Genomic DNA, 17,809 nt, shown 5'->3' with positions numbered 1-17,809 from the left:
CGCAACTTGGCTGCCACCACTGATATTTCCATGAGAGCATCCCGAACCATAGGCTGATTTTCCTTCCTAGGGTTAAGGTTTGAGTTACGCCTAGGGTAAGGGCTCTATTAACCAGAAAGCCCTGAGTTCCAAGAACACAGCAGCTGCGAAGGACTAGCCAAGAAGAGCGCAAAAGTACCACAACATGCCTGCCTCCACAGCTTTTTCCTTGGGGACATGCCTAATTCCTGGCTGATTTGCCTTTCTCGTCTTAGGGCTGGGGTTCGGCCTAGGGCTAGGATTTTTAAAATCAGGAAGCCCTGAGTTCCAGGCACACTGGAGCTGTGAAAGGCATCCAAAAGGGAGTGCAAAAGTGCCACAACATGGCTGCTTTCACGACTTTTTCCTTGCAAGAAGCCTAACACCAGGCTGATTTCCCTTCCCAGGGTTACTGTTAGGCTTAGGCCTAGGGCTAGGATTTTTAAAACTAGGAAGCCCTTAGCTCCAGGCACACTGCAGCTGTTCAAGGCATCCCAAGGGGAGTACAAAAGTGCAACAACATGGCAGCTTTCACAGCTTTTTCCTTGGCACCATCCCTATACCTAGGCTGATTTATCTGCCTAGGGTTAGGGTTCAGCCTAGGGCTTGGATTTCTTTAACCAGGAAGCCCTGAGTTCCAGGCTTACTTCATCTGCCAAAGGCATCCCAAAGGGAGTGCAGAAGTGCCACAACATGGCTGCTTTCACGGCTTTTCCCTTAGGAAGAACCCTAATACCCGGCTGATTTACCTTCCTAGGGTTACTGTTAGGCTTAGGCCTAGGACTTTTAAAACCAGGAAGCCCTGGGCTCCAGGCACACTGCAGCTGCGAAAGGCATCCCAAGGGGAGCGCAAAAGTGACGCAACTTGGCTGCCACCACTGATATTTCCATGAGACCATCCCGAACCATAGCCTGATTTTCCTTCCTAGGCTTAAGGTTTGAGTTACGCCTAGGGTAAGGGTTCTATTAACCAGAAAGCCCTGAGTTCCAAGAACACAGCAGCTGCAAAGGACTAGCCAAGAAGAGCGCAAAAGTACCACAACATGCCTGCCTCCACAGCTTTTTCCTTGGGGACATGCCTAATTCCTGGCTGATTTGCCTTTCTCGTCTTAGGGCTGGGGTTCGGCCTAGGGCTAGGATTTTTAAAATCAGGAAGCCCTGAGTTCCATACACACTGGAGCTGTGAAAGGCATCCAAAAGGGAGTGCAAAAGTGCCACAACATGGCTGCTTTCACGGCTTTTTCCTTGGCAAGAAGCCTAACACCAGGCTGATTTCCCTTCCCAGGGTTACTGTTAGGCTTAGGCCTAGGGCTAGGATTTTTAAAACTAGGAAGCCCTTAGCTCCAGGCACACTGCAGCTGTTCAAGGCATCCCAAGGGGAGTACAAAAGTGCAACAACATGGCAGCTTTCACAGCTTTTTCCTTGGCACCATCCCTATACTTAGGCTGAATTATCTGCCTAGGGTTAGGGTTCAGCGTAGGGCTTTGATTTCTTTAACCAGGAAGCCCTGAGTTCCAGGCTTCCTTCATCTGCCAAAGGCATCCCAAAGGGAGTGCAGAAGTGCCACAACATGGCTGCTTTCACGGCTTTTCCCTTAGGAAGAACCCTAATACCCGGCTGATTTACCTTCCTAGGGTTACTGTTAGGCTTAGGCCTAGGACTTTTAAAACCAGGAAGCCCTGGGCTCCAGGCACACTGCAGCTGCGAAAGGCATCCCAAGGGGAGCGCAAAAGTGACGCAACTTGGCTACCACCACTTATATTTCCATGAGAGCATCCCGAACCATAGGCTGATTTTCCTTCCTAGGGTTAAGGTTTGAGTTACGCCTAGGGTAAGGGTTCTATTAACCAGAAAGCCCTGAGTTCCAAGAACACAGCAGCTGCGAAGGACTACCCAAGAAGAGCGCAAAAGTACCACAACATGCCTGCCTCCACAGCTTTTTCCTTGGGGACATGCCTAATTCCTGGCTGATTTGCCTTTCTCGTCTTAGGGCTGGGGTTCGGCCTAGGGCTAGGATTTTTAAAATCAGGAAGCCCTGAGTTCCAGGCACACTGGAGCTGTGAAAGGCATCCAAAAGGGAGTGCAAAAGTGCCACAACATGGCTGCTTTCACGGCTTTTTCCTTGGCAAGAAGCCTAACACCAGGCTGATTTGCCTTCCCAGGGTGACTGTTAGGCTTAGGCCTAGGGCTAGGATTTTTAAAACTAGGAAGCCCTTAGCTCCAGGCACACTGCAGCTGTTCAAGGCATCCCAAGGGGAGTACAAAAGTTCAACAACATGGCAGCTTTCACAGCTTTTTCCTTGGCACCATCCCTATACCTAGGCTGATTTATCTGCCTAGGGTTAGGGTTAGGGTTCAGCCTAGGGCTTGGATTTCTTTAACCAGGAAGCCCTGAGTTCCAGGCTTACTTCATCTGCCAAAGGCATCCCAAAGGGAGTGCAGAAGTGCCACAACATGGCTGCTTTCACGGCTTTTCCCTTAGGAAGAACCCTAATACCCGGCTGATTTACCTTCCTAGGGTTACGGTTAGGCTTAGGCCTAGGACTTTTAAAACCAGGAAGCCCTGGGCTCCAGGCACACTGCAGCTGCGAAAGGCATCCCAAGGGGAGCGCAAAAGTGACGCAACTTGGCTGCCACCACTGATATTTCCATGAGAGCATCCCGAACCATAGGCTGATTTTCCTTCCTAGGCTTAAGGTTTGAGTTACGCCTAGGGTAAGGGTTCTATTAACCAGAAAGCCCTGAGTTCCAAGAACACAGCAGCTGCGAAGGACTAGCCAAGAAGAGCGCAAAAGTACCACAACATGCCTGCCTCCACAGCTTTTTCCTTGGGGACATGCCTAATTCCTGGCTGATTTGCCTTTCTCGTCTTAGGGTTGGGGTTCGGCCTAGGGCTAGGATTTTTAAAATCAGGAAGCCCTGAGTTCCAGGCACACTGGAGCTGTGAAAGGCATCCAAAAGGGAGTGCAAAAGTGCCACAACATGGCTGCTTTCACGGCTTTTTCCTTGGCAAGAAGCCTAACACCAGGCTGATTTCCCTTCCCAGGGTTACTGTTAGGCTTAGGCCTAGGGCTAGGATTTTTAAAACTAGGAAGCCCTTAGCTCCAGGCACACTGCAGCTGTTCAAGGCATCCCAAGGGGAGTACAAAAGTGCAACAACATGGCAGCTTTCACAGCTTTTTCCTTGGCACCATCCCTATACCTAGGCTGATTTATCTGCCTAGGGTTAGGGTTAGGGTTCAGCCTAGGGCTTGGATTTCTTTAACCAGGAAGCCCTGAGTTCCAGGCTTACTTCATCTGCCAAAGGCATCCCAAAGGGAGTGCAGAAGTGCCACAACATGGCTGCTTTCACGGCTTTTCCCTTAGGAAGAACCCTAATACCCGGCTGATTTACCTTCCTAGGGTTACTGTTAGGCTTAGGCCTAGGACTTTTAAAACCAGGAAGCCCTGGGCTCCAGGCACACTGCAGCTGCGAAAGGCATCCCAAGGGGAGCGCAAAAGTGACGCAACTTGGCTGCCACCACTGATATTTCCATGAGAGCATCCCGAACCATAGGCTGATTTTCCTTCCTAGGCTTAAGGTTTGAGTTACGCCTAGGGTAAGGGTTCTATTAACCAGAAAGCCCTGAGTTCCAAGAACACAGCAGCTGCGAAGGACTAGCCAAGAAGAGCGCAAAAGTACCACAACATGCCTGCCTCCACAGCTTTTTCCTTGGGGACATGCCTAATTCCTGGCTGATTTGCCTTTCTCGTCTTAGGGTTGGGGTTCGGCCTAGGGCTAGGATTTTTAAAATCAGGAAGCCCTGAGTTCCAGGCACACTGGAGCTGTGAAAGGCATCCAAAAGGGAGTGCAAAAGTGCCACAACATGGCTGCTTTCACGGCTTTTTCCTTGGCAAGAAGCCTAACACCAGGCTGATTTCCCTTCCCAGGGTTACTGTTAGGCTTAGGCCTAGGGCTAGGATTTTTGAAACTAGGAAGCCCTTAGCTCCAGGCACACTGCAGCTGTTCAAGGCATCCCTAGGGGAGTACAAAAGTGCAACAACATGGCATCTTTCACAGCTTTTTCCTTGGCACCATCCCTATACCTAGGCTGATTTATCTGCCTAGGGTTAGGGTTAGGGTTCAGCCTAGGGCTTGGATTTCTTTAACCAGGAAGCCCTGAGTTCCAGGCTTACTTCATCTGCCAAAGGCATCCCAAAGGGAGTGCAGAAGTGCCACAACATGGCTGCTTTCACGGCTTTTCCCTTAGGAAGAACCCTAATACCCGGCTGATTTACCTTCCTAGGGTTACTGTTAGGCTTAGGCCTAGGACTTTTAAAACCAGGAAGCCCTGGGCTCCAGGCACACTGCAGCTGCGAAAGGCATCCCAAGGGGAGCGCAAAAGTGACGCAACTTGGCTGCCACCACTGATATTTCCATGAGAGCATCCCGAACCATAGGCTGATTTTCCTTCCTAGGCTTAAGGTTTGAGTTACGCCTAGGGTAAGGGTTCTATTAACCAGAAAGCCCTGAGTTCCAAGAACACAGCAGCTGCAAAGGACTAGCCAAGAAGAGCGCAAAAGTACCACAACATGCCTGCCTCCACAGCTTTTTCCTTGGGGACATGCCTAATTCCTGGCTGATTTGCCTTTCTCGTCTTAGGGCTGGGGTTCGGCCTAGGGCTAGGATTTTTAAAATCAGGAAGCCCTGAGTTCCAGGCACACTGGAGCTGTGAAAGGCATCCAAAAGGGAGTGCAAAAGTGCCACAACATGGCTGCTTTCACGGCTTTTTCCTTGGCAAGAAGCCTAACACCAGGCTGATTTCCCTTCCCAGGGTTACTGTTAGGCTTAGGCCTAGGGCTAGGATTTTTAAAACTAGGAAGCCCTTAGCTCCAGGCACACTGCAGCTGTTCAAGGCATCCCAAGGGGAGTACAAAAGTGCAACAACATGGCAGCTTTCACAGCTTTTTCCTTGGCACCATCCCTATACTTAGGCTGAATTATCTGCCTAGGGTTAGGGTTCAGCCTAGGGCTTGGATTTCTTTAACCAGGAAGCCCTGAGTTCCAGGCTTACTTCATCTGCCAAAGGCATCCCAAAGGGAGTGCAGAAGTGCCACAACATGGCTGCTTTCACGGCTTTTCCCTTAGGAAGAACCCTAATACCCGGCTGATTTACCTTCCTAGGGTTACTGTTAGGCTTAGGCCTAGGACTTTTAAAACCAGGAAGCCCTGGGCTCCAGGCACACTGCAGCTGCGAAAGGCATCCCAAGGGGAGCGCAAAAGTGACGCAACTTGGCTGCCACCACTGATATTTCCATGAGAGCATCCCGAACCATAGGCTGATTTTCCTTCCTAGGCTTAAGGTTTGAGTTACGCCTAGGGTAAGGGTTCTATTAACCAGAAAGCCCTGAGTTCCAAGAACACAGCAGCTGCGAAGGACTAGCCAAGAAGAGCGCAAAAGTACCACAACATGCCTGCCTCCACAGCTTTTTCCTTGGGGACATGCCTAATTCCTGGCTGATTTGCCTTTCTCGTCTTAGGGCTGGGGTTCGGCCTAGGGCTAGGATTTTTAAAATCAGGAAGCCCTGAGTTCCAGGCACACTGGAGCTGTGAAAGGCATCCAAAAGGGAGTGCAAAAGTGCCACAACATGGCTGCTTTCACGGCTTTTTCCTTGGCAAGAAGCCTAACACCAGGCTGATTTACCTTCCCAGGGTTACTGTTAGGCTTAGGCCTAGGGCTAGGATTTTTAAAACTAGGAAGCCCTTAGCTCCAGGCACACTGCAGCTGTTCAAGGCATCCCAAGGGGAGTACAAAAGTGCAACAACATGGCAGCTTTCACAGCTTTTTCCTTGGCACCATCCCTATACTTAGGCTGAATTATCTGCCTAGGGTTAGGGTTCAGCCTAGGGCTTGGATTTCTTTAACCAGGAAGCCCTGAGTTCCAGGCTTACTTCATCTGCCAAAGGCATCCCAAAGGGAGTGCAGAAGTGCCACAACATGGCTGCTTTCACGGCTTTTCCCTTAGGAAGAACCCTAATACCCGGCTGATTTACCTTCCTAGGGTTACTGTTAGGCTTAGGCCTAGGACTTTTAAAACCAGGAAGCCCTGGGCTCCAGGCACACTGCAGCTGCGAAAGGCATCCCAAGGGGAGCGCAAAAGTGACGCAACTTGGCTGCCACCACTGATATTTCCATGAGAGCATCCCGAACCATAGGCTGATTTTCCTTCCTAGGCTTAAGGTTTGAGTTACGCCTAGGGTAAGGGTTCTATTAACCAGAAAGCCCTGAGTTCCAAGAACACAGCAGCTGCGAAGGACTACCCAAGAAGAGCGCAAAAGTACCACAACATGCCTGCCTCCACAGCTTTTTCCTTGGGGACATGCCTAATTCCTGGCTGATTTGCCTTTCTCGTCTTAGGGCTGGGGTTCGGCCTAGGGCTAGGATTTTTAAAATCAGGAAGCCCTGAGTTCCAGGCACACTGGAGCTGTGAAAGGCATCCAAAAGGGAGTGCAAAAGTGCCACAACATGGCTGCTTTCACGGCTTTTTCCTTGGCAAGAAGCCTAACACCAGGCTGATTTCCCTTCCCAGGGTTACTGTTAGGCTTAGGCCTAGGGCTAGGATTTTTAAAACTAGGAAGCCCTTAGCTCCAGGCACACTGCAGCTGTTCAAGGCATCCCAAGGGGAGTACAAAAGTGCAACAACATGGCAGCTTTCACAGCTTTTTCTTTGGCACCATCCCTATACCTAGGCTGATTTATCTGCCTAGGGTTAGGGTTAGGCTTCAGCCTAGGGCTTGGATTTCTTTAACCAGGAAGCCCTGAGTTCCAGGCTTACTTCATCTGCCAAAGGCATCCCAAAGGGAGTGCAGAAGTGCCACAACATGGCTGCTTTCACGGCTTTTCCCTTAGGAAGAACCCTAATACCCGGCTGATTTACCTTCCTAGGGTTACTGTTAGGCTTAGGCCTAGGACTTTTAAAACCAGGAAGCCCTGGGCTCCAGGCACACTGCAGCTGCGAAAGGCATCCCAAGGGGAGCGCAAAAGTGACGCAACTTGGCTGCCACCACTGATATTTCCATGAGAGCATCCCGAACCATAGGCTGATTTTCCTTCCTAGGCTTAAGGTTTGAGTTACGCCTAGGGTAAGGGTTCTATTAACCAGAAAGCCCTGAGTTCCAAGAACACAGCAGCTGCAAAGGACTAGCCAAGAAGAGCGCAAAAGTACCACAACATGCCTGCCTCCACAGCTTTTTCCTTGGGGACATGCCTAATTCCTGGCTGATTTGCCTTTCTCGTCTTAGGGCTGGGGTTCGGCCTAGGGCTAGGATTTTTAAAATCAGGAAGCCCTGAGTTCCAAGCACACTGGAGCTGTGAAAGGCATCCAAAAGGGAGTGCAAAAGTGCCACAACATGGCTGCTTTCACGGCTTTTTCCTTGGCAAGAAGCCTAACACCAGGCTGATTTCCCTTCCCAGGGTTACTGTTAGGCTTAGGCCTAGGGCTAGGATTTTTAAAACTAGGAAGCCCTTAGCTCCAGGCACACTGCAGCTGTTCAAGGCATCCCAAGGGGAGTACAAAAGTGCAACAACATGGCAGCTTTCACAGCTTTTTCCTTGGCACCATCCCTATACCTAGGCTGATTTATCTGCCTAGGGTTAGGGTTAGGGTTCAGCCTAGGGCTTGGATTTCTTTAACCAGGAAGCCCTGAGTTCCAGGCTTACTTCATCTGCCAAAGGCATCCCAAAGGGAGTGCAGAAGTGCCACAACATGGCTGCTTTCACGGCTTTTCCCTTAGGAAGAACCCTAATACCCGGCTGATTTACCTTCCTAGGGTTACTGTTAGGCTTAGGCCTAGGACTTTTAAAACCAGGAAGCCCTGGGCTCCAGGCACACTGCAGCTGCGAAAGGCATCCCAAGGGGAGCGCAAAAGTGACGCAACTTGGCTGCCACCACTGATATTTCCATGAGAGCATCCCGAACCATAGGCTGATTTTCCTTCCTAGGGTTAAGGTTTGAGTTACGCCTAGGGTAAGGGTTCTATTAACCAGAAAGCCCTGAGTTCCAAGAACACAGCAGCTGCGAAGGACTAGCCAAGAAGAGCGCAAAAGTACCACAACATGCCTGCCTCCACAGCTTTTTCCTTGGGGACATGCCTAATTCCTGGCTGATTTGCCTTTCTCGTCTTAGGGCTGGGGTTCGGCCTAGGGCTAGGATTTTTAAAATCAGGAAGCCCTGAGTTCCAGGCACACTGGAGCTGTGAAAGGCATCCAAAAGGGAGTGCAAAAGTGCCACAACATGGCTGCTTTCACGGCTTTTTCCTTGGCAAGAAGCCTAACACCAGGCTGATTTACCTTCCCAGGGTTACTGTTAGGCTTAGGCCTAGGGCTAGGATTTTTAAAACTAGGAAGCCCTTAGCTCCAGGCACACTGCAGCTGTTCAAGGCATCCCAAGGGGAGTACAAAAGTGCAACAACATGGCAGCTTTCACAGCTTTTTCCTTGGCACCATCCCTATACCTAGGCTGATTTATCTGCCTAGGGTTAGGGTTAGGGTTCAGCCTAGGGCTTGGATTTCTTTAACCAGGAAGCCCTGAGTTCCAGGCTTACTTCATCTGCCAAAGGCATCCCAAAGGGAGTGCAGAAGTGCCACAACATGGCTGCTTTCACGGCTTTTCCCTTAGGAAGAACCCTAATACCCGGCTGATTTACCTTCCTAGGGTTACTGTTAGGCTTAGGCCTAGGACTTTTAAAACCAGGAAGCCCTGGGCTCCAGGCACACTGCAGCTGCGAAAGGCATCCCAAGGGGAGCGCAAAAGTGACGCAACTTGGCTGCCACCACTGATATTTCCATGAGAGCATCCCGAACCATAGGCTGATTTTCCTTCCTAGGCTTAAGGTTTGAGTTACGCCTAGGGTAAGGGTTCTATTAACCAGAAAGCCCTGAGTTCCAAGAACACAGCAGCTGCGAAGGACTACCCAAGAAGAGCGCAAAAGTACCACAACATGCCTGCCTCCACAGCTTTTTCCTTGGGGACATGCCTAATTCCTGGCTGATTTGCCTTTCTCGTCTTAGGGCTGGGGTTCGGCCTAGGGCTAGGATTTTTAAAATCAGGAAGCCCTGAGTTCCAGGCACACTGGAGCTGTGAAAGGCATCCAAAAGGGAGTGCAAAAGTGCCACAACATGGCTGCTTTCACGGCTTTTTCCTTGGCAAGAAGCCTAACACCAGGCTGATTTCCCTTCCCAGGGTTACTGTTAGGCTTAGGCCTAGGGCTAGGATTTTTAAAACTAGGAAGCCCTTAGCTCCAGGCACACTGCAGCTGTTCAAGGCATCCCAAGGGGAGTACAAAAGTGCAACAACATGGCAGCTTTCACAGCTTTTTCTTTGGCACCATCCCTATACCTAGGCTGATTTATCTGCCTAGGGTTAGGGTTAGGCTTCAGCCTAGGGCTTGGATTTCTTTAACCAGGAAGCCCTGAGTTCCAGGCTTACTTCATCTGCCAAAGGCATCCCAAAGGGAGTGCAGAAGTGCCACAACATGGCTGCTTTCACGGCTTTTCCCTTAGGAAGAACCCTAATACCCGGCTGATTTACCTTCCTAGGGTTACTGTTAGGCTTAGGCCTAGGACTTTTAAAACCAGGAAGCCCTGGGCTCCAGGCACACTGCAGCTGCGAAAGGCATCCCAAGGGGAGCGCAAAAGTGACGCAACTTGGCTGCCACCACTGATATTTCCATGAGAGCATCCCGAACCATAGGCTGATTTTCCTTCCTAGGCTTAAGGTTTGAGTTACGCCTAGGGTAAGGGTTCTATTAACCAGAAAGCCCTGAGTTCCAAGAACACAGCAGCTGCGAAGGACTAGCCAAGAAGAGCGCAAAAGTACCACAACATGCCTGCCTCCACAGCTTTTTCCTTGGGGACATGCCTAATTCCTGGCTGATTTGCCTTTCTCGTCTTAGGGCTGGGGTTCGGCCTAGGGCTAGGATTTTTAAAATCAGGAAGCCCTGAGTTCCAGGCACACTGGAGCTGTGAAAGGCATCCAAAAGGGAGTGCAAAAGTGCCACAACATGGCTGCTTTCACGGCTTTTTCCTTGGCAAGAAGCCTAACACCAGGCTGATTTCCCTTCCCAGGGTTACTGTTAGGCTTAGGCCTAGGGCTAGGATTTTTAAAACTAGGAAGCCCTTAGCTCCAGGCACACTGCAGCTGTTCAAGGCATCCCAAGGGGAGTACAAAAGTGCAACAACATGGCAGCTTTCACAGCTTTTTCCTTGGCACCATCCCTATACCTAGGCTGATTTATCTGCCTAGGGTTAGGGTTAGGGTTCAGCCTAGGGCTTGGATTTCTTTAACCAGGAAGCCCTGAGTTCCAGGCTTACGTCATCTGCCAAAGGCATCCCAAAGGGAGTGCAGAAGTGCCACAACATGGCTGCTTTCACGGCTTTTCCCTTAGGAAGAACCCTAATACCCGGCTGATTTACCTTCCTAGGGTTACTGTTAGGCTTAGGCCTAGGACTTTTAAAACCAGGAAGCCCTGGGCTCCAGGCACACTGCAGCTGCGAAAGGCATCCCAAGGGGAGCGCAAAAGTGACGCAACTTGGCTGCCACCACTGATATTTCCATGAGAGCATCCCGAACCATAGGCTGATTTTCCTTCCTAGGCTTAAGGTTTGAGTTACGCCTAGGGTAAGGGTTCTATTAACCAGAAAGCCCTGACTTCCAAGAACACAGCAGCTGCGAAGGACTAGCCAAGAAGAGCGCAAAAGTACCACAACATGCCTGCCTCCACAGCTTTTTCCTTGGGGACATGCCTAATTCCTGGCTGATTTGCCTTTCTCGTCTTAGGGCTGGGGTACGGCCTAGGGTTAGGATTTTTAAAATCAGGAAGCCCTGAGTTCCAGGCACACTGGAGCTGTGAAAGGCATCCAAAAGGGAGTGCAAAAGTGCCACAACATGGCTGCTTTCACGGCTTTTTCCTTGGCAAGAAGCCTAACACCAGGCTGATTTACCTTCCCAGGGTGACTGTTAGGCTTAGGCCTAGGGCTAGGATTTTTAAAACTAGGAAGCCCTTAGCTCCAGGCACACTGCAGCTGTTCAAGGCATCCCAAGGGGAGTACAAAAGTGCAACAACATGGCAGCTTTCACAGCTTTTTCCTTGGCACCATCCCTATACCTAGGCTGATTTATCTGCCTAGGGTTAGGGTTAGGGTTCAGCCTAGGGCTTGGATTTCTTTAACCAGGAAGCCCTGAGTTCCAGGCTTACTTCATCTGCCAAAGGCATCCCAAAGGGAGTGCAGAAGTGCCACAACATGGCTGCTTTCACGGCTTTTCCCTTAGGAAGAACCCTAATACCCGGCTGATTTACCTTCCTAGGGTTACTGTTAGGCTTAGGCCTAGGACTTTTAAAACCAGGAAGCCCTGGGCTCCAGGCACACTGCAGCTGCGAAAGGCATCCCAAGGGGAGCGCAAAAGTGACGCAACTTGGCTGCCACCACTGATATTTCCATGAGAGCATCCCGAACCATAGGCTGATTTTCCTTCCTAGGCTTAAGGTTTGAGTTACGCCTAGGGTAAGGGTTCTATTAACCAGAAAGCCCTGAGTTCCAAGAACACAGCAGCTGCGAAGGACTAGCCAAGAAGAGCGCAAAAGTACCACAACATGCCTGCCTCCACAGCTTTTTCCTTGGGGACATGCCTAATTCCTGGCTGATTTGCCTTTCTCGTCTTAGGGTTGAGGTTCGGCCTAGGGCTAGGATTTTTAAAATCAGGAAGCCCTGAGTTCCAGGCACACTGCAGCTGTGAAAGGCATCCAAAAGGGAGTGCAAAAGTGCCACAACATGGCTGCTTTCACGGCTTTTTCCTTGGCAAGAAGCCTAACACCAGGCTGATTTGCCTTCCCAGGGTTACTGTTAGGCTAAGGCCTAGGGCTAGGATTTTTAAAACTAGGAAGCCCTTAGCTCCAGGCACACTGCAGCTGTTCAAGGCATCCCAAGGGGAGTACAAAAGTGCAACAACATGGCAGCTTTCACAGCTTTTTCCTTGGCACCATCCCTATACCTAGGCTGATTTATCTGGCTAGGGCTAGGGTTAGGGTTCAGCCTAGGGCTTGGATTTTTTTAACCAGGAAGCTCTGAGTTCCAGGCTTACTTCATCTGCCAAAGGCATCCCAAAGGGAGTGCAGAAGTGCCACAACATGGCTGCTTTCACGGCTTTTCCCTTAGGAAGAACCCTAATACCCGGCTGATTTACCTTCCTAGGGTTACTGTTAGGCTTAGGCCTAGGACTTTTAAAACCAGGAAGCCCTGGGCTCCAGGCACACTGCAGCTGCGAAAGGCATCCCAAGGGGAGCGCAAAAGTGACGCAACTTGGCTGCCACCACTGATATTTCCATGAGACCATCCCGAACCATAGCCTGATTTTCCTTCCTAGGCTTAAGGTTTGAGTTACGCCTAGGGTAAGGGTTCTATTAACCAGAAAGCCCTGAGTTCCAAGAACACAGCAGCTGCGAAGGACTAGCCAAGAAGAGCGCAAAAGTACCACAACATGCCTGCCTCCACAGCTTTTTCCTTGGGGACATGCCTAATTCCTGGCTGATTTGCCTTTCTCGTCTTAGGGTTGAGGTTCGGCCTAGGGTTAGGATTTTTAAAATCAGGAAGCCCTGAGTTCCAGGCACACTGGAGCTGTGAAAGGCATCCAAAAGGGAGTGCAAAAGTGCCACAACATGGCTGCTTTCACGGCTTTTTCCTTGTCAAGAAGCCTAACACCAGGCTTATTTGCCTTCCCAGGGTTACTGTTAGGCTAAGGCCTAGGGCTAGGATTTTTAAAACTAGGAAGCCCTTAGCTCCAGGCACAATGCAGCTGTTCAAGGCATCCCAAGGGGAGTACAAAAGTGCAACGAGATGGCAGCTTTCACAGCTTTTTCCTTGGCACCATCCCTATACCTAGGCTGATTTATCTGCCTAGGGTTAGGGTTAGGGTTCAGCCTAGGGCTTGGATTTCTTTAACCAGGAAGCCCTGAGTTCCAGGCTTACTTCATCTGCCAAAGGCATCCCAAAGGGAGTGTAGAAGTGCCACAACATGGCTGCTTTCACGGCTTTTCCCTTAGAAGAACCCTAATACCCGGCTGATTTACCTTCCTAGGGTTACTGTTAGGCTTAGCCCTAGGACTTTTAAAACCAGGAAGCCCTGGGCTCCAGGCAGACTGCAGCTGCGAAAGGCATCCCAAGGGGAGCGCAAAAGTGACGCAACTTGGCTGCCACCACTGATATTTCCATGAGACCATCCCGAACCATAGCCTGATTTTCCTTCCTAGGCTTAAGGTTTGAGTTACGCCTAGGGTAAGGGTTCTATTAACCAGAAAGCCCTGAGTTCCAAGAACACAGCAGCTGCGAAGGACTAGCCAAGAAGAGCGCAAAAGTACCACAACATGCCTGCCTCCACAGCTTTTTCCTTGGGGACATGCCTAATTCCTGGCTGATTTGCCTTTCTCGTCTTAGGGCTGGGGTTCGGCCTAGGGCTAGGATTTTTAAAATCAGGAAGCCCTGAGTTCCAGGCACACTGGAGCTGTGAAAGGCATCCAAAAGGGAGTGCAAAAGTGCCACAACATGGCTGCTTTCACGGCTTTTTCCTTGGCAAGAAGCCTAACACCAGGCTGATTTCCCTTCCCAGGGTTACTGTTAGGCTTAGGCCTAGGGCTAGGATTTTTAAAACTAGGAAGCCCTTAGCTCCAGGCACACTGCAGCTGTTCAAGGCATCCCAAGGGGAGTACAAAAGTGCAACAACATGGCAGCTTTCACAGCTTTTTCCTTGGCACCATCCCTATACCTAGGCTGATTTATCTGCCTAGGGTTAGGGTTAGGGTTCAGCCTAGGGCTTGGATTTTTTTAACCAGGAAGCTCTGAGTTCCAGGCTTACTTCATCTGCCAAAGGCATCCCAAAGGGAGTGCAGAAGTGCCACAACATGGCTGCTTTCACGGCTTTTCCCTTAGGAAGAACCCTAATACCCGGCTGATTTACCTTCCTAGGGTTACTGTTAGGCTTAGGCCTAGGACTTTTAAAACCAGGAAGCCCTGGGCTCCAGGCACACTGCAGCTGCGAAAGCCATCCCAAGGGGAGCGCAAAAGTGACGCAACTTGGCTGCCACCACTGATATTTCCATGAGAGCATCCCGAACCATAGGCTGATTTTCCTTCCTAGGGTTAGGGTTTGAGTTACGCCTAGGGTAAGGGTTCTATTAACCAGAAAGCCCTGAGTTCCAAGAACACAGCAGCTGCGAAGGACTACCCAAGAAGAGTGCAAAAGTACCACAACATGCCTGCCTCCACAGCTTTTTCCTTGGGGACATGCCTAATTCCTGGCTGATTTGCCTTTCTCGTCTTAGGGCTGGGGTTCGGCCTAGGGCTAGGATTTTTAAAATCAGGAAGCCCTGAGTTCCAGGCACACTGGAGCTGTGAAAGGCATCCAAAAGGGAGTGCAAAAGTGCCACAACATGGCTGCTTTCACGGCTTTTTCCTTGGCAAGAAGCCTAACACCATGCTGATTTACCGTCCCAGGGTGACTGTTAGGCTTAGGCCTAGGGCTAGGATTTTTAAAACTAGGAAGCCCTTAGCTCCAGGCACACTGCAGCTGTTCAAGGCATCCCAAGGGGAGTACAAAAGTGCAACAACATGGCAGCTTTCACAGCTTTTTCCTTGGCACCATCCCTATACCTAGGCTGATTTATCTGCCTAGGGTTAGGGTTAGGCTTCAGCCTAGGGCTTGGATTTCTTTAACCAGGAAGCCCTGAGTTCCAGGCTTACTTCATCTGCCAAAGGCATCCCAAAGGGAGTGCAGAAGTGCCACAACATGGCTGCTTTCACGGCTTTTCCCTTAGGAAGAACCCTAATACCCGGCTGATTTACCTTCCTAGGGTTACTGTTAGGCTTAGGCCTAGGACTTTTAAAACCAGGAAGCCCTGGGCTCCAGGCACACTGCAGCTGCGAAAGGCATCCCAAGGGGAGCGCAAAAGTGACGCAACTTGCCTGCCACCACTGATATTTCCATGAGACCATCCCGAACCATAGGCTGATTTTCCTTCCTAGGCTTAAGGTTTGAGTTACGCCTAGAGTAAGGGTTCTATTAACCAGAAAGCCCTGAGTTCCAAGAACACAGCAGCTGCGAAGGACTAGCCAAGAAGAGCGCAAAAGTACCACAACATGCCTGCCTCCACAGCTTTTTCCTTGGGGACATGCCTAATTCCTGGCTGATTTGCCTTTCTCGTCTTAGGGCTGGGGTTCGGCCTAGGGCTAGGATTTTTAAAATCAGGAAGCCCTGAGTTCCAGGCACACTGGAGCTGTGAAAGGCATCCAAAAGGGAGTGCAAAAGTGCCACAACATGGCTGCTTTCATGGCTTTTTCCTTGGCAAGAAGCCTAACACCAGGCTGATTTGCCTTCCCAGGGTTACTGTTAGGCTTAGGCCTAGGGCTAGGATTTTTAAAACTAGGAAGCCCTTAGCTCCAGGCACACTGCAGCTGTTCAAGGCATCCCAAGGGGAGTACAAAAGTGCAACAACATGGCAGCTTTCACAGCTTTTTCCTTGGCACCATCCCTATACCTAGGCTGATTTATCTGCCTAGGGTTAGGGTTAGGCTTCAGCCTAGGGCTTGGATTTCTTTAACCAGGAAGCCCTGAGTTCCAGGCTTACTTCATCTGCCAAAGGCATCCCAAAGGGAGTGCAGAAGTGCCACAACATGGCTGCTTTCACGGCTTTTCCCTTAGGAAGAACCCTAATACCCGGCTGATTTACCTTCCTAGGGTTACTGTTAGGCTTAGGCCTAGGACTTTTAAAACCAGGAAGCCCTGGGCTCCAGGCACACTGCAGCTGCGAAAGGCATCCCAAGGGGAGCGCAAAAGTGACGCAACTTGGCTGCCACCACTGATATTTCCATGAGAGCATCCCGAACCATAGGCTGATTTTCCTTCCTAGGGTTAAGGTTTGAGTTACGCCTAGGGTAAGGGTTCTATTAACCAGAAAGCCCTGAGTTCCAAGAACACAGCAGCTGCGAAGGACTACCCAAGAAGAGCGCAAAAGTACCACAACATGCCTGCCTCCACAGCTTTTTCCTTGGGGACATGCCTAATTCCTGGCTGATTTGCCTTTCTCGTCTTAGGGCTGGGGTTCGGCCTAGGGTTAGGATTTTAAAATCCGGAAGCCCTGAGTTCCAGGCACACTGGAGCTGTGAAAGGCATCCAAAAGGGAGTGCAAAAGTGCCACAACATGGCTGCTTTCACGGCTTTTTCCTTGGCAAGAAGCCTAACACCAGGCTGATTTCCCTTCCCAGGGTTACTGTTAGGCTTAGGCCTAGGGCTAGGATTTTTAAAACTAGGAAGCCCTTAGCTCCAGGCACACTGCAGCTGTTCAAGGCATCCCAAGGGGAGTACAAAAGTGCAACAACATGGCAGCTTTCACAGCTTTTTCCTTGGCACCATCCCTATACCTAGGCTGATTTATCTGCCTAGGGTTAGGGTTAGGGTTCAGCCTAGGGCTTGGATTTCTTTAACCAGGAAGCCCTGAGTTCCAGGCTTACTTCATCTGCCAAAGGCATCCCAAAGGGAGTGCAGAAGTGCCACAACATGGCTGCTTTCACGGCTTTTCCCTTAGGAAGAACCCTAATACCCGGCTGATTTACCTTCCTAGGGTTACTGTTAGGCTTAGGCCTAGGACTTTTAAAACCAGGAAGCCCTGGGCTCCAGGCACACTGCAGCTGCGAAAGGCATCCCAGGGGGAGCGCAAAAGTGACGCAACTTGGCTGCCACCACTGATATTTCCATGAGACCATCCCGAACCATAGGCTGATTTTCCTTCCTAGGGTTAAGGTTTGAGTTACGCCTAGGGTAAGGGTTCTATTAACCAGAAAGCCCTGAGTTCCAAGAACACAGCAGCTGCGAAGGACTAGCCAAGAAGAGCGCAAAAGTACCACAACATGCCTGCCTCCACAGCTTTTTCCTTGGGGACATGCCTAATTCCTGGCTGATTTGCCTTTCTCGTCTTAGGGCTGGGGTTTGGCCTAGGGCTAGGATTTTTAAAACTAGGAAGCCCTTAGCTCCAGGCACACTGCAGCTGTTCAAGACATCCCAAGGGGAGTACAAAAGTGCAACAACATGGCAGCTTTCGCAGCTTTTTCCTTGGCACCATCCCTATACCTAGGCTGATTTATCTGCCTAGGGTTAGGGTTAGGGTTCAGCCTAGGGCTTGGATTTCTTTAACCAGGAAGCCCTGAGTTCCAGGCTTACTTCATCTGCCAAAGGCATCCCAAAGGGAGTGCAGAAGTGCCACAACATGGCTGCTTTCACGGCTTTTCCCTTAGGAAGAACCCTAATACCCGGCTGATTTACCTTCCTAGGGTTACTGTTAGGCTTAGGCCTAGGACATTTAAAACCAGGAAGCCCTGGGCTCCAGGCACACTGCAGCTGCGAAAGGCATCCCAAGGGGAGCGCAAAAGTGATGCAACTTGGCTGCCACCACTGATATTTCCATGAGACCATCCCGAACCATAGGCTGATTTTCCTTCCTAGGCTTAAGGTTTGAGTTACGCCTAGGGTAAGGGTTCTATTAACCAGAAAGCCCTGAGTTCCAAGAACACAGCAGCTGCGAAGGACTACCCAAGAAGAGCGCAAAAGTACCACAACATGCCTGCCTCCACAGCTTTTTCCTTGGGGACATGCCTAATTCCTGGCTGATTTGCCTTTCTCGTCTTAGGGCTGGGGTTCGGCCTAGGGCTAGGATTTTTAAAATCAGGAAGCCCTGAGTTCCAGGCACACTGGAGCTGTGAAAGGCAT

This window comes from Ammospiza caudacuta, chromosome 24, assembly GCF_027887145.1.
Source record: "Ammospiza caudacuta isolate bAmmCau1 chromosome 24, bAmmCau1.pri, whole genome shotgun sequence".
Taxonomy (NCBI): Eukaryota; Metazoa; Chordata; class Aves; order Passeriformes; family Passerellidae; genus Ammospiza; species Ammospiza caudacuta.
The sequence above is the reverse complement of the archived record's forward strand: the minus strand, read 5'-3'. Positions refer to the sequence as shown.